Source organism: Pinus tabuliformis, chromosome J (genome assembly GCF_031772625.1).
Source record: "Pinus tabuliformis cultivar Carrire ecotype Pingquan chromosome J, CPIR1, whole genome shotgun sequence".
In the NCBI taxonomy this organism is placed as follows: Eukaryota; Viridiplantae; Streptophyta; class Pinopsida; order Pinales; family Pinaceae; genus Pinus; species Pinus tabuliformis.
In genome coordinates, this window is record NC_142295.1 from 1,329,356,748 (window position 1) to 1,329,369,851 (window position 13,104).

General features: G+C 38.4%; 2 pseudogenes; one reads left to right on the forward strand and one right to left on the reverse strand.

Annotated features, from left to right (window-relative positions):
• Positions 1 to 3,222: 3,222 nt before the first annotated feature.
• LOC149232218 (UDP-arabinopyranose mutase 1 pseudogene) lies at positions 3,223 to 4,170 on the reverse strand (annotated as a pseudogene).
• A 6,708-nt stretch (positions 4,171 to 10,878) lies between these two features.
• Positions 10,879 to 11,969, forward strand: LOC149232219 (UDP-arabinopyranose mutase 1 pseudogene; annotated as a pseudogene).
• The last annotated feature ends 1,135 nt before the right edge of the window (positions 11,970 to 13,104 follow it).

A 13,104-nucleotide genomic window follows, 5' to 3' on the forward strand; every position in this document is an offset into this window, starting at 1 on the left:
AATGTTTGTCGGACCTTTCTTCGATCTTCTAGAAGCACCTTTATTTTTAGTTTTTATTGATAAAGGCACTCAAGTGGAATCTTCTTTATTTCTCCAAGTGACTTGTTCCCCCTTTGGCCTTTTTCTCAAAAAACACTTTCCCCTTTCATTTAATAAAATGACTTTTTGTTAACTAATTAGAGTCATTTTTAACCCCCATAAATGATTAATTCACCACCATGATTACATCGACCACCCAAAGCCCCTTTTTATCATCCTTGTAGATCGTTTCATCCTGATTCCAACGAGATATTACACTAAAATGTTCTTTCAAATAACCAGCCCCAAATAACACCTTAAGTGTAAATAATTAAAATATGTCTATTAATAACCCCATAAAACTCCTCCAAACCATCCAAGCACACCAATGGTGTAATCTTGCTCCTATAACCTAGCTTACACAAGCTATGGAAATCTCCTCTAAACACAACACAACGTAATCCAAAAATTGGCGACATTACACATCCTTAAACCCTAGGACTACGCTTTATGCATTGATGACACCTAACCTACTTTACCTACATGATTTCAGTTCTAATTAAACCATATAGGACAAAGGGTTCCAACTTTTTCACTGTACATGAGACGTCATCTTGAATGTATTTCAAACAATCCTCTTACTAAAACCATATCTTGGGTGAAAGAATAAGCTTTCTTGAAATCTAACCAAATTGTTCTTAAGGTAATTAGCACATGCATACATTTTCATGAGTAATCTCCAAAATTAATTGATTCCTTTGACATCCTATAACATGATGTTTAGTAAACATGAACCAAGACCCAAACTCAATTTAAATCCACAAATTAAGATGATCAAAATGTTCTTCTGAAATGAAGTGTTCTTTTAAAGTGAAGTGTAGAAGAGAGGTATATTAAGACATAGCAAATGTAAATTGTATCATACTTCCTTATCTCGAAGTCAATGAAATCAACAAAAACAAAAATGAAATGTTCATATTTGGAGATCTCTTCCTTAACCGACCTCATCTAGTTATTAACATAAGTTATTTTTTTGTTGATGATGCATGATATGACAACCAAGTCCTAACTTCATTATGTGTCTTCATAATGACCAACGAAAACATATATATGTAGAATCATTATTGTGTTAAGGGGAATAATAATGAATACCAAAAAGAGTGAGTGGGGTGATTATAGGTGATTTTTTTTTGGGACAATGATACAAGGTATTACAACCTAATCCTAATGCCATTCATTATCTTCATGATGCCCAACAAAAAAATATAAATATAAAACCACTCTCATGTTAAGAGAAAATGAAAAAACGCCACAAAAGGGAGAAAAATACAAATGCATATAAAAAGAACACACAAATCAATATGAGATAACCAACTAACTCTAACACTAGACTCACTATACCATAAGGAAATTTGGATGTATTCATTGTCTTTTTACTGAGAAGAATAGTTGTGGACTATATTTCAAGTAGTTGGGAGGGTTTAATGATAGCTGACTAGATTTTAGTGTGTCTCCTCGCCCTAGCATGTGTGCAAGAGCCTCAGTGAGGTTCGATCTTGGGTTCTTGCTAAGGAGGCACATGGTCAACCGGTTGTGCTAGTGGGACCTGACAACTTCAAATCTTATTATCTATCAGTGTAGATCCATGTTAACTCTGGATCTACCAAGGGGTAAGAGGAATAAAATCTCATTTTACTCTAAAAGAGGTTTGTATCTCTAGATATTTGACCCCGCTTGACACTTGGTAGATCCAGAGTTAAAATGGATCTAGACTAATTTTATTATTAATTATTAGTTTTATATTGTATTTTATTTCTATTTTTAATTTTATGTATTTTACCTGCGTCAAAATGTTTTATTAATAATTATCATTATTAATTATTTTATTTTATTTTGAATAGAGACCAAAAATTACTTAATATGATTGAGTCGATACATAAAAATTTACAAACATTCACATCAGTCAACATCTCCCCTAACTTTTTTGCGTTTAGATTTAATTTTAAAACAAAATTAAATAAAATATTTTGATTCTAAAATAAATTATAGTTTAATATTAATAATCCACCGAATCTCATAAAGCTTCCCTTAATCTCTCGTTAACTAAATAAAATATTTCAATCGTAAAACCAATATATTAAGGACATCGATGATAATTTATAAACAATATAATACGTTTAAAAGGTAGTATTGATAATGCACCGAGTCTCATGAGGCTTCACTGAGTCTCATATTTCAATAGTGTAGCCAACTAAAATATTGCAATCAGAATTTGGCAGAAAATAAAGCATCGATATAAAAATCGGGATATAACTAACTTTAACGTCATTACCGCAATCAGAATTTGGCAGAAAATAAAGCATCGATATAAAAATCATGATATAACTAATTTTAACATCATTATGTTCGTTTTTATTGTAAGATTCTAAAACTTTAGACATTCGTAAGCCTGCCTGCGTGCCCTCGGTTTAAGGCGTCTGCCTGCGTGCCCTTTGCACCCTAGGTGGAAATGCTAGTAATAATCATGTTGGAGGAAATTCAGGCTCTGGCGACATAACAGAGTCCAGTCAGCCTAAGGAAATATTCATTTTCAAAAAGATGCCGTTGTAATATTGTGCAGGGTTATTTTATTGGTGGATTGGATTGTTTTCTTAATTGTGCAGCCATATTTTATTACAGCTATACAAAATAATCTGAAAAGAATATAACAGCCCCTTTGAAGTTCCAAAAATGTAGCCATTTGTTTCAACGAACACAGTAGTCTTCAATTTATTGCAACTTTTAAAAAAAAATTAATACAAAAAAACTTAATCTCAATAGCAGACACAGATCCATGGAGATACTTGATCCATGTATGATACTCCAAGCAGATTCTCAAAAACACTTGCACACCATTTAATGGATCTCCGGATGTCCATGTACGAACTAATGTTATTTAACTGAATGAAAAACAGATCCATGCAAATACTCATCCAAGCATGCTAGTGCATGCTGATTCTCAAAAATAATTGCATCGCAACAAAATGTTTCCCATGATATCAATGAAGGCCCTACTATTATCTCACTGGGTGAAAATGCAACTAATATCTACGAAAATCAATATGAACTAAATTAGAAGAGACATTCTTCAGAGCTGACAAATGCAAGTAATTAATGTGGCAGATCCTTGCTAATTCGCGGACGTCTTAACTGGTCCATTGGGATTTACTTCAGATTCTGCAGCTCATCCCAAGCCTCAATCCAAGTGACCATGGCATCTGCCAGCTTCTGGAAATATGGATCTATTGCCCCAAGTTTGTCCCTTACTTGCTTTGACAACTCAATGTAGCATTGTTGGACAGTGATACATTCCTTTGAAGTGTGGCAGATTGGAAAAAGGGAATGATGTCTTCTTGCCAGAATATCCCCTTGTACTCTTTCTTCAAGTTAACAAAAGGGTTACTGGCCTTGCTGTGCCAAATATATGGCAGCCCTGTCTTCACTCCCAATCCCAAGTGATCACAGATAACCTTGACACACCATCCTGCCCACATATCATCATAGCGACCAATTGGCTGCCCATCACCCATCAAGCCAAAATACATTGCAGGTCCAATCAAGTCCCGATTGAAGGTCAAATTCATGCCACACATGGGAAAAAGAGTACCCTTTGGAATTGTCAAAACTGCATCAACATACCTGTGGTTGCGCTCCAAAGGCTTGACCAGCTGAGTGGGGGCGTCATAGTCAGGAATATTCATCCAGAGGCCATGAGAAACTGCAGTGGGTGTTCCATGGCGAAGGCTGAAGGGATACCCACGAACAAAATCTGCGCCCTCTCTATATGGATCATACAGTGTGTTGAAAAATAATGGAGTTGAGGGGGAAAGCAAATTCGTAATGTGCTGCTGGAGGGCATTGATGTCTTTGCCAGAGGGATCCTTGGCAACAAAACAGTCATCATCAATCGTAAAGATGTAGTTCTTCTTGCAAACCATGTAGCCGAAGCAACAACAGGCACTGTCCTTGAAGGAGATGCAGGAGGCCTTGGGGCCGAGTATCCTGTTAATATCATTTCTGTTGTACGAAACCCTTAGGCACACTGATGGTCTTCGACCGATCGCCATCTTGCACGATGATGAGGTGATAGGGCTCAAAGAATGGCCTCCACATTTCCAGGAAATCCTAGTTCCGGATAGTGGGTATCACTGTTGGAATGTTAATTCCAACTGCAGGCACCGTGCAGGCGGACGTGGACAATACGGCAGCACCCAAAACCGCCGGAGCCAAACCAGCAAACCGCTTGTGTCATATCGGACCGCCTTCCAGCGAAAAGTTGTTTCCGTATATTTGCCTCCGATACGATATGGTGCAGACGCGTGGCTCCCACCATACGTCATCAACTCTGACATATCGGAAGCTAAAGTTCTGTGACAAACGACCTTCCGATATTCTCCTCCACCGTCAGATCTGCTCCCGCGCTCTCCACTGTTGATTGCCTGAAACTGCATACGGGCCTGCATTGAATTTAATATTTGCATGAAGTAAAAGTCAAGCTTCGTTGACCGCATGTCCCTTCTGCAAAAAAATTAAACACAAGATAAATGGTGTCGTAGGAAGTAGGTAGATATTTATGTTCTTTTATTTACGGCACGTAAAATGTAGTTTTTGTTTTTCACATATATGTTTTTGCTTTAGTTTTCATATATATAACAAGAAAAATGAAAAGGGCTCGTGTGTTGACCATTGTAAAAGGGACGAAGGAGCAGTGTAAAATGTGCTCTGTAATTTTGTTTTGTTTGGGACATGGGTTGTAATGTTCTTGTGTGGGGCATCGTAAAACGATGGTGCAGTAAAAAGGAAAACCATGTATTAACGCACAACAGTGCAAGAAAAAGAAATCAGGTGGAGCGCATGTATTTTTTGGAGTTGGCCAATGTGGAAAATGAGCTCACAGCAGCAAGAAAGAACACGGGGAGCAACATTGAATTATTATTATGTATTGATCATTTGAAGAAGGAGGAGCAGTGAAGAACTATGTATTTTTGCACACCTGTGCATAAATGAAAAACGAAGTGGAGCGCATGTGTTTTAAGTAAGTTTTTATGTATTGGGTATGCATTGAAATGCAGGAGAAAAGAACGCACAGTAAACCCAGCTCAGTGAATTCTCAGGTGGAGATATAGTTTTGTTTTTGATGGGTGAAAGTAATTTTGGTGAATCCCTCTCAGCAAAGAGGATGAATATGTATCAGAGTTGGCTGAATGTAATTTTTGGTAAATCCCTCTGAGTGAAAGAGGATGAAGCTTGTATCAGGCTTTATATTTTAATCAATAGAAATGTTTTATGGCTGTGTAATACTCTGTTCTGAGTGTTTTTTTTAAAAGGCTTCCCTGTGCAAAAAGATTCTGTGGCAGAAAGAAACAGAGCATTGCCTCTGTGGTGTTTGCTTGATTGGTTTTGGTATTTTCCCATGAAAAATACCCAACAGTGGTATCAGAGCTGGTCCAGGCTCTTTGATGGTGACAGAGCTGGTTCAGGCTCTTTAAAAGTGTCAAGGTAGCTGAAGGAAAGATTCTTGTTGCAGCAGAGAAAGCTTCTCCAGTAGTGTGAAGTTTCAGCCAAAGGAATTCAGGTATTTCTCAAGTTTTTGAGTTATTATTGAAAGGAACAGTCAGTGATTTAAAAAAAAACACAGTCAAGTATTTAAAGCCTAGATAAGAATGGCAAGGTCAAAGAAGAAAGCCTCCAGGCCTGTTAAAAATGTGTCTCCCCCCTCTACTAAACTAGAAGGCAATCCATTAGAATACATTCTATTTGAAACCCCAAAGTTTGATGGAAACTTTGATGTATGGGAAATAAAGATGAGGGTTTTCCTAATGTTTGAGGGGATTGAAGTCTGGGAATCAGTGATTGATGATAGCAAGAAGGATAAAGAATCCAGGGAGTGTAATGCACAAGCAGCAAAACTAATCTTGGATGGACTGCCTGATTCCATAAAGAAGAAATTAAGAAAATATTCATCAGCAAAGGAGATATGGGACAGACTGCATGACCTTCATGCAAAGGGAGCACTGACCATGACAATGAGTCAAGAAGAACCCATCATAGAAGCTGAGAATGAAAAGCTTGACCTCATCAAGCTTCAAGTAAAAGAAAGGGATGAAGAGCTAGCCAAGCTCAAGAAGGAGCTTGACCAATGCAAGAGGAAACATCATGAAGAAGTCATATCCATGACAAATCAGCTGAATGAAGCAAAGAAGCAGGAAGATGCCTTGACAAGTCAACTTGAACAAAGACACATGAGAGTGAATAAGCTTGTAGAAGAGATTGGACAGTACAAGGTAGAGGTCTCCTCCCTTAAGTCTGAACTACAAGAAGCTAGGAAGCAAGCACAAGAAGCTGAGAAGAAAATGGAGAGCAGTCAAGCAGAAATCTCCAAAATGAAGACAGACTTTATCTCCTTCAAAATAGTAGCAGCTGAAGCTACTCGTAGCAAGGAAGAAATTGAGGGACAACTAGCAAAGAAAAACAATGTATGTGAACAGTTGGAAGAAGAGATTGTCCTCCTCAGGAAGAAGGTTGAAGGGATGAACAAAATAATGAAGAGCTCTCAAGCATTGGATGACATGCTTAGCTATCACAGATCTCCATCTGATAAATCAGGATTAGGATATGTAGGTGAACCCTCAAACAAGGATGAAGATGCTTTAAGCAAAGGAGATGTGAAGAAGCCAGAAAGAAGTTGTGAAGCTCCTAGTTCCAGCAAAGACAAGGAGAAAAATGAAGGCTGCAATAGAAGAAATCCTACTCCAAGTAGAAAACTAGCTCCAAGAACAAATGTAGCTGATGTCAAAGAGGCAAGAAGCAATGGTGATCATCAAAGGATCTCAAGGCAGCAAGGCTTCAGAAGTACATCAAGGAAACCTCCATCTCCTAGGTACCAAAGTTCATTTTTTGGTTATTGTTATGCTTGTTCAAACTTTGGTCATATGGCAAAAGACTGTAGAGCATTTCATGGAGATAGATGTTGTGGTCCCCGACAACCTCCAAGAAACAATTTTAGAAGAAATCATGAAATGTTATTCATGAAAAATGTTGAATGTTTCAAGTGTCATAACATTGGGCATATGGCACGTGACTGTAACTTGACATGGGCTCTTACACAAGCTAGACCCATGCAAAAGAAGAAAGTTACACAAGTATGGAGAAGGAAGGAAAGGCAACCTGAAAACCCCTTGAACTCCCCAGTGGATCTAAATTTGTTTTGAGAAAACCTTGCTGAAAGAAGATAAAGCATATATTAAAGGGGAGCTTGTAATTTTTTGTTGCTGAACTGTCTTAACAGTCACTCTTTGATGAAGACCTTTTATAAGGGAAAAATATGAAGTTAAATCTGCCATAAAAGCAGAAAAGAAAAGGGGACATCGCTCAAATGTGAAGTGTAACAGCGCAATAAGAAAAGTATACAAAGCAAGAAGACCCTCACAGCAGTGGGAAGACAGAACATAAAACAACAGTTTGGAAATTTTTTGTGGAGCACATGGATTAGAATGAACAACAGTTTTGAATTTTTTTTGTTTTGGAGCACATGCATTGAAATGCATAGCAATGGAAGGTAGTTTCCTTCTATGTAATGTGAGAGAACATACTCACAGCAGAGTGAGTACAATACACAACAGTAAAAAAAATGTAATGTTTTTTCTTCATATGCAATGCAGCATGCAAAGAAACGCATAAAGAAAAACAGGGACAGCAGATTTTTAATGCACATGGGTGAATGATAATGTGTGGCAGCAGAAAAATGAAAGGAACTGCACAACAGTGCATTGTGTAAATAAAAAATGAATGAAGACTAAGATTGTGTGAAGCAAGGGTGCAAAAAGAAAAGGCAGCAGCCCGTGTTATTTTTTTTGTTGTGTGGAGAATGCAACGCAAAACAACGTGAGGATGATTTCTCTCTATGTGCAAGTAATGGAGAGTAAAGAGTTAGTGTATGGGCACACAGCAGTATGATGAAACAAAAGGCAGCCACAGTGCAAATTGCAGAGGCAACGCAGCAGTAAATAAAAACCCAGGGATGACAGTCTATGGTTATGGGTATGGACAGCAGTGAATATGAAAAATGCAGCAGCAAGAAGTTATGGACAGCAGCATGATGGCAAGAAGGAGAAGCACACAACAATGCAAATAAGAAAATGCAGCAGCATGAAGTTTTGTTGAAGAAATGAAAGGTAATGGACAGCAACACATGTAAAAGAAATTTTTTCTTTACAGCAGTATATGTAACTGTAATGAATGTGTTGTTCATTGAATTGAAATGCAATATATGCAACAGCAGTGAATGTAAGAAATATTTACACACAGCAGTGTAAATTTGTAAGTTGGGACAGTGTAATTGTTCCAGAAAAGACAGAGTATTCTGTCTTTGAAGAATGCACAGCAATGCAGAGTTTGCAAAGAAATGTAAGTGAAGTGCAGCAACACAACAGCAAGTGTAGACACAACAGTGTGGGGTAGACGCAGTAAAGAAGATGGCACAACAGTGCAGCAGAGAATATGCAGCAGCATAAAAGAACAATGTAATGAGTATGCACAACAGTGCAATGAATGTTTTGTTTTGAAACTGCATCTAAAGTAGTGGTTGGCAGTAATCCATCCGTGAGAGGAAGTGAAGTTCTTAGTGAATCTCTCTGTTAAAGAGGAAGGTGCTCTTCAGCACATTGTTATGGTGAATCCCTCTATCATGAGGAAGGTTCTCTTAAGCACAGTTTCAGGTTAATCCCTCTATTAAGAGGAAGACAACTTTGATTGTTTGTGGAACTGCATCAGAAGCAGTTGGTGAATCCCTCTATGTGAGGAAGTGTTTGGGTATGTTTGAATGCCCAACAGTTGAAATTAAAGGGGAGTGTTGGAATGTTAATTCCAACTGCATGCATCGTGCAGGTGGATGTGGACAATACGGCAGCACCCAAAACCGCCGGAGCCAAACTAGCAAACCGCTTGTGTCATATCGGACCGCCTTCCAGCGAAAAGCTGTTTCCGTATATTTGCCTCCGATACGATATGGTGCAGACGCGTGGCTCTCACCATACGTCATCAACTCTGACATATCGGAAGCTAAAGTTCTGTGACAAACGACCTTTCGATATTCTCCTCCACCGTCAGATCTGCTCCCACGCTCTCCACTGTTGATTGCCTGAAGCTGCATACGGGCCTGCATCAAATTTAATATTTGCATGGAGTAAAAGTCAAGCTTGGTTGACCGCATGTCCCTTCTGCAAAAGAATTAAACACAAGATAAATGGTGTCGTAGAAAGTAGGTAGATATTTATGTTCTTTTATTTACGGCACGTAAAATGTAGTTTTTGTTTTTCACATATATGTTTTTGCTTTAGTTTTCATATATATAACAAGAAAAATGAAAAGGGCTCGTGTGTTGACCATTGTAAAAGGGACGAAGGAGCAGTGTAAAATGTGCTCTGTATTTTTGTTTTGTTTGGCACATGGGTTGTAATGTTTTTGTGTGGGGCATCGTAAAACGATGGTGCAGTAAAAAGGAAAACCATGTATTAACGCACAGCAGTGCAAGAAAAAGAAATCAGGTGGAGCGCATGTATTTTTTGGAGTTGACCAATGTGGAAAATGAGCTCACAGCAGCAAGAAAGAACACGGGAAGCAACATTGAATTATTATTATGTATTGATCATTTGAAGAAGGAGGAGCAGTGAAGAACTATGTATTTTTGCACACCTGTGCATAAATGAGAAACGAAGTGGAGCGCATGTGTTTTAAGTAAGTTTTTATGTATTGGGTATGCATTGAAATGCAGGAGAAAAGAACGCACAGTAAACCCAGCTCAGTGAATTCTCAGGTGGAGATATAGTTTTGTTTTTGATGGGTGAAAGTAATTTTGGTGAATCCCTCTCAGCAAAGAGGATGAATATGTATCAGAGTTGGCTGAATGTAATTTTTGGTAAATCCCTCTGAGTGAAAGAGGATGAAGCTTGTATCAGGCTTTATATTTTAATCAATAGAAATGTTTTATGGCTGTGTAATACTCTGTTCTGAGTTTTTTTTTAAAAGGCTTCCCTGTGCAAAAAGATCCTGTGGCAGAAAGAAACAGAGCATTGCCTCTGTGGTGTTTGCTTGATTGGTTTTGGTATTTTCCCATGAAAAATACCCAACAATCACTATGTCCAGTTCGTCCTTCAGGATCGGGGTTGCAGCAGTAGAACCTGCCATTGTTGATTCCTGGATGGATGGAGATGGATCGGGATGAGGATCAACTAAGTAGGAATAAAGGAGAAATGAATGAAAATGAAACCCAAACACTACCTATTCGGCCACCAGAACTGACTTTTCTCTCTTAGGTCTGGTCTAGTTAAGTTGTTGTATATGCTATATATATATATATATATATATAGGGGAGAGGAGAGGGACTTGTTGGAACTTGGAAGACCGGTTTCAAGCAAGGGGATGGTCCACCAGATTTTGCCCAACTCCGCAAACGCTACTCGAATCGGGACGGGTGCGACTTCAACGTGCCACATCTGGTGCACACTAAGAGTTAAATCGCACCCCTTACGTTACTTTAAAATTGTTTGAAAGCAAGTTTTATAAAAGCAAAACTACTGTCAAAACCGGAGTCTGGGCATAGCGTGAATTCCCAAATAACAAATCTCTTGAACCCCTTGCTCGGGACTGCTCTTCCACATCTATATATATATATGTACGTAAGTAGAGAAACCAAATAAGGTTGAGAGGGAAAAGTCGTTTGGGGTTGTGGAAGATTGGGTTGTGTGTATTTCATTTTCCTTCATTTCTTGTTTCTTGGCACGGAGATCAGTTGATCTAGTGACAATGGCAGTTTCGACTTCGAGTGCTGCGACCCCAATCCTGAAGGAGGAGCTGGACATAGTGATACCCACGATCCGGAACTTGGAATTCTTGGAGATGTGGAGGCCATTCTGTGAGCCCTATCATCTCATCATTGTGCAGGATGGCGATCCGTCGAAGACCATCAGAGTGCCTAAGGGTTTCGATTACGAACTGTACAACAGAAATGATATTGAGAGGATCCTCGGCCCCAAGGCCTCCTGCATCTCTTTCAAGGACAGTGCCTGCCGTTGTTTCGGCTACATGGTCTCCAAGAAGAAATAATCTTTACTATTGATGATGATTGCTTCGTTGCCAATGATCCCTCTGGCAATGACATCAATGCTCTCCAGCAGCACATTATGAATTTGCTTTCCCCCTCAACTCCTTTCATTTTCAATACCGTGTATGATCCATACAAAGAGGGCGCGGATTTTGTTCGTGGGTACCCCTTCAGCCTTCGCCATGGAACACCCACTGCAAGTTCTCATGGCCTCTGGATGAATATCCCTGACCATGGTGCCCCAACACAGCTTGTCAAGCCTTCTGAACGCAACACCAGATATGTTGATGCAGTTTTGACAATTCCAAAGGGTACTCTGTTCCCCATGTGTGGCATGAATTTGGCCTTCAATCGGGACTTGATTGGCCCTGCCATGTATTTTGGCTTGATGGGTGATGGGCAGCCTATTGGTCGCTATGACGATATGTGGGCAGGATGGTGTGTCAAGGTCATCTGCGACCACTTGGGATTGGGTGTGAAGACAGGGCTGCCATACATTTGGCACAGCAAGGCCAGTAACCCTTTTGTTAATTTGAAGAAAGAGTACAAGGGAATATTTTGGCAAGAGGACATTATTCCATTTTTCCAATCTGCCACACTTCCAAAGGAATGTACTTCTGTCCAGCAATGCTACATTGAGTTGTCAAAGCAGGTAAGGGAGAAACTTGGAGTAATAGATCCATATTTCCAGAAGCTGGCAGATGCCATGGTCACTTGGATTGAAGCTTGGGATGAGCTCAATCCCACTGCCAACCATGCTGCAGAATCTGAAGTAATTCTCGATGGATCAGGTAAGTCATCTGCTAAGTAGCAAGGATCTGCCACGTTAATTACTTACATTTGTCAGCCTCTTATTTTTGTATAAGAATTTTGGTAGATGCACAGTTTATTCTAGTTGAGCTGTAGTTATTGGTTTTTTTTTCATGCATTTAACTAATAGTAGGGGCTAAATTGACATCCAGGGAAAACATTAGTTGGGATGCACTTATTTTTGAGAATCTGCATGGATATGTTTTTGATTTGGTCTTAGTAGTATTCGATTGGGTGCAAGTCCTTTTGAGAATATGGATGCTGTAGCATGCTTGGATCGAGTATCTGCAAGGATCTATTTATGCTATTGAGATTAAGTTTTTTTGGGGAGTGCAATAAATTGCAGATCGTTTTGTTTGTTGGAAAAAATGGTTAAGTGTTTATGCGAAATGAAAATAGATTGTCGTAGAAATGCAATGACATGGATCGAGTATATGCATCGATATACTTCTGTTATTGAGAGTAGTTTTTCTTTTGGGTATTGCAATAAATTGCAGACCTCTGTGTTTGTTGAAAAAAATTAAATGTTCAAGAAAATGAAAACGGAATGTCTTAGAAATGCAATGACATGTATATTATTAAATAGAAACTTATGAAACTCAATCTTCGTAAAGATGTATTCCGTGACTAATCTATCAGCTGCGATGTTTTGCGAGGGTTATCATGAAAATAGGTTTCTTTGAATAAGTTATGCGCATTTTTTTCGGTTTCTTTGACAATCAGTTCAAATATTTTTTTCTGTGTGAGATTGCCTTTCATAATAAAATCCAAAATTAAATTTGAAGATTGCCTTTCATAATAAAATCCAAAATTAATTTTGAAGTTATATATATGACAAAGATATTTTTGTACTAACGATATCTGGAATCTATATGTTTTTATTTTCAACCTGCCTTCAGGCTATTACCTCAAAGTTTATTATGGTATTCGTGGAAATTGAATTTACCTCAGTTTATTATGGTATTCGTAGGAATTGAATTCGGATAGAGGGAATACCAATCATTCTTCCCAGTTTTTAAAATAAATCAATTCATAAAATTAAATAAAATTTACATGCTAGTTGTATAATATAATGCAATGCAGGTAATATCTTCCAAAGAGATTTTATTTTAAAGCTAAAACTAATGAGTAAGTAG